The sequence below is a fragment of the Pinus tabuliformis genome, chromosome 9 (assembly GCF_031772625.1).
Source record: "Pinus tabuliformis cultivar Carrire ecotype Pingquan chromosome 9, CPIR1, whole genome shotgun sequence".
Classification (NCBI taxonomy): Eukaryota; Viridiplantae; Streptophyta; class Pinopsida; order Pinales; family Pinaceae; genus Pinus; species Pinus tabuliformis.
In genome coordinates, this window is record NC_142307.1 from 409,085,837 (window position 1) to 409,090,409 (window position 4,573).

The following is a 4,573-nucleotide window of genomic DNA, read 5'->3' on the forward strand; positions in this document are numbered from 1 at the left end:
TCCAAAATCATTTCGATTTTGTAGCCTTAATTATCAAGTGTTACAAGAAAAATAAAATAGCGGGTTAATGTTATAGAATAAAAAATTTAAGAGAATCATTAGAAAAACAAACCCAAGCTTAGCAATCTAAATACCTTGATAGAGGCCATTGACCAAGCAAGATGACAATAACTCAAGGCACATGATTATTTAGAAGAATGTGTGAAAGAGGCCTAATAGGCCATCAATGCCACCCTTGATGATATTATCACAAACACTTATGCTTTCATCTAGTTGAAACCTAACTTGCCACAGTGGAGGACTAAGGATGAACTATTGGACTTGGGAATTATCAACAAGGAGAGTCATTGAGAAGTTAAAACAATGAGTTTTCCATCTATCTCACTCAAGAGGAGAAATGGAAAGCTAATATTAAGAAATGTAAAGATCAGTTGGCTGGTCTCAAGCCTTGGAACAAAATGCATGTGAATTGGATTTTAAAGTGATATCATGCAGAACCCATTTTGGGGTTTATCCTATATTTCTACATGATTGGTGGACTTCATTTAGATTAAGGCAGTTGACAACAACGCAACCATATGAGGTGAAACACCCACAAGATTTTATGGTGTTTTTCTTTCTTGATTCTTAAGATCATAATTTATTCTGAATTATATCAAATTCAATTTCGTACTTCAAGATAATGCTCACTGGAATCCCAAATCCTATGTTGGGGATATCCAACTACAAGATTCACATCTTATATCCTTAATCTCATCCAATGGAAGAAGGTTGCGAATTCTATGAACAAAGTGAATTAGAAAAGTGGTTAATAATTTGAGATGAATACCCATGAATAAAAATGATAATAGATGAGTATCAAGGTTAAGAAAGGATCTGGGAGATTCCATAACCATCAAACATCACCCAAGGTTTGCAATATATGAGAATCAAGGAGTGTCAAGATCTCATTCTCTAGAATCTCTCTTGGTTTCTCATGATATATTGGAAAAGATACTAAATTATTTAAAGAGAAGGAACCCAATGGGATACCCCTTCCTTAGTTTAGCCCTTAATAGGGATGTATTTTATACCAATTCTCAGATGAGATATGGACCAAGGTCGATAGGATTACAATTTCATTGTCATATCATATGGTGCCCAACTCAATTCTACAAGGTACCTACTAAATGGGATGAACAATATGAGCATACATAGTGGATACGTATGGACAAAACTTTGGACTACTATAACCTTAGAGAATTTGGGTACCTATTCATTGACTAGGGAGAACTTCATGCAGGGGTACCAAAGGTAGGATAGTTGGGGTTACATAAGGGACATGCAATTAAGCCCACTAGGGGAAGATGGTGAACCATTGTTTGACATATTTGTTCTATGAAAATGCCCCCTCTTTTATCCCAATAAATATCCATTTTACTTCTCTTTCATTATAAATAATAACCATTCCCATATTATGATACTTTTTCTCAAGGTAAATATAGTTTCCATTTGTTGTTTTTATTTCTTTCATGGATAGAATTAGTATGTGTAAAGAGATTCTTGTTGGTAGGCTAAATTGTCCTATTTTTTAACCTCTATCCTACTCTAGACACATGACCTAAACCTCTATTTTAACCTAAGAACCTATTCATTCCTGTACCTTTCTCTAAAATCATGCACATTCCTGCACCCTCTTTGTATTTTCATATTTAAAGGCTTGTCATGGACTTAATTACTTATTTATGGATTTTATACCTTTAATTATCCTTGCAACTAATATTTGTCTTTCCTAAAGTATTTGATAAACAAATGTATTAATCATTGTGATAGAATGGTCGAGTGCAGGTAGGATTCCTGCACTAGCTGGCGGATTCCTGCACTCCCGTGACAGCTCACCAACCGACGCGTATCTTTAGTAAAGGACCAACTAACCTCGAGTTGGGCTCAGAGCGGGATATAAATCATCGGATTGAAGATCAGGACCTCGGCCAAATATATTAGATTAGTATTTTGTAAACAGTTGAAAGGCTTAGTTAAGATACTGCTATGATTTCATTACGACCGTAGGAATGAAGGCTTGTATATAATGTAAAACTATGATAGGAATTAAGGAGCGATGCTATGGTAAAATTTTGTTAAGAGATTGTAATTATTTTGGAGTATCACCTCTCTGGGCTGGATCATAGATCCAAGATGTATTTTTGCTTCTGAAACTAATATAAAGGAATGCGCCAGTACACAATTTCATTTTCCATTTGTGTTGTGATGAATCTTTAACCAACTGTGTTTCTCAATTTCTTAACAGGGAAATGAGCTGGTTGGCCAAGGCCCAACCAACCCAGCTTGTTCTCCCTTTCTTTAAAGGCGTGTTAACTTAATTTAAAGTGCAAGTGTGAATTTGTCATTTACTTTGATTTTCCTCACAAGTTACAGATTTGATTTACATTTATTGTGTTACGGATCTGTGGTGTGCAGGCTTAGAAGTATTTGATTTCAATTTACATAAGCTTTCCTTTTAATGTTTGATTTCATTTTTGCAAGATCAGTACAAGCACACTGCCTGTGCTAGTGCATTTCTGGTTCTGCAAGTTGATTTCATTGGTTCAGTTTCACAAGTTTTTTTACTCCTTTCTTTTCGCAAGAGTTCTTTATTCCTTCCTGCAAGATTGATGTTTTTTTTTATAAACTAAGGGCATTATTAATATTTGAGGTTTCACTTAAGATTTAATTCTGTTGTGATGGGTATGGAATAAATGCTGTAGCAACTTATAGGTTTGTGCTTGCACTGAACACTTTCGAAGAAAGGATTGAATTTCATGATTAATTATTAAATGAACCTTCTGAGTTAAAACATTAAAAGGCAGATCTAAATTACATGCACAACTATCTCAGGAAAAGCTTGTTTACACAACCAGATAATTTCTGTAATTATATAGAAGAGTTTTTTGTTTTAAAGAAAGATTTACTTTAACTTTTGAAAATCATTTCCTGTTTAGAATCTAAGTTTGGTTGAAGTATCTTTCTGCTTGTGAGAATTTACTTTCAAATTCTGTTGCTTTGCACTCTATTTCACTTAACACACTTTTTATTTTTTCGAAAGTAATCTATAAACCAAGTGCAGAAATACTGATTATCTAGTGTAGGAACCTCAGATCCGGTACAAGATCAGAGTGTTCTAGCCGGAGACTTAGAACTCCTGCACGAAGGTCAGAACTTCAGTACAAGTACAAAACATCCTTCCGGTATCTAAACCTCATTCCAGTGCAGGCACAACGTTCTGGTACAGGAACGTTGTTGTAGTACAAGAATAATAGTTTAGTGCAAGAAAGAATATCTTTAAAGAAGACATATACATTGAATAACTTATTTATCACACTGTCTCACTGAAGGTAAATATAAAGGGTCATTTCATTAGTTAAGATTGTTCACAATGAATTAAGAATCCATTTTAGTTTATGCGAAAGTACTTTTCATTTATTCCAACACCAGAATTTCTTTGAGTATCAATTGACGCTTGATCATCATTTTTCTTTCGATTCTGTAAATTTGTGATTTAAGAAGTAGGAATACAATTAGAGAAGGTTCATATAATTTCTTGGCATTACCTGTGTTACGCCTCGAAGTGTACGAAACTCCGGATTGACAAATTAAGTGTTGAAAGGAGCTTGCTTAACTGCAATTCCTGCACCCAAGATTTTGGCGCTGTTGTCGGGGAGGCGTTTCTAAAGATTGGTAAGAACTTTCTTGTTTTCTTTCCTTTATAGTAGGGGTAAGTCTGCTTTTATTTTTTCTGCAGTGTGCTTCTATTGTTGAAGGATTTCATAGTGCCAATTTATTTATTCATTTGCAACATTTGATTTAAGATTCTTTTTTTGTAAATTTAAAAGTTTTGTTATTTTTTGGATTTTTATTTTTAAGATGAATGCCTAAAATGGGTAGAGGACTGAAGCCCAATAAGGGCCGAGGGAACACTGATAAATCTGAAACTTTTTCTCATATTGGACCTTCTTTTGTAGGCAGAAAGTCCAAACATACACAAAATCATCACGTAGGAACTGTCAACTTGGATTCTGGAAACAACAATTCAGGTGTGACACAACCCAAGAAGGGGAAGAAGGAAACTAGTGGTGCTCTAGAGACCAATTTGAGCCATAGTCAACCTTCTCACTTTAACGAGAGTGGTTTGATCAAGGGAAAAAAAATGGCAGAGCACGAGGATCATGCTGAGGGGAATGGCAAGAATCAAGTAATTGATGAACAATCCACCTTTGGATTTCCAATAGTGGATCCCGAAACAATTACTCAAATGAAGAAAATTCCACTGTCGACTCTCCTCATTTCTATGGTAAGGTGCATGAAGATCCTGATTATTTTCTTTTTGAATTTGACATCCTATGTAGAAGCTATGATTACTCTTCAGATGCCCATAAATTAAAGTTATTCCCTGCAACTCTCAAGGACTCAGCCTTGCGCTGGTTCATGGGACTCGGAGGGAGAACTATAACTTCTTGGGACCAAATGAAGAGGGTGTTTTTGACTAAATACTAGGAATATTGTAAAACTAGAGAAATGCAGGACAAGATCTTTACCA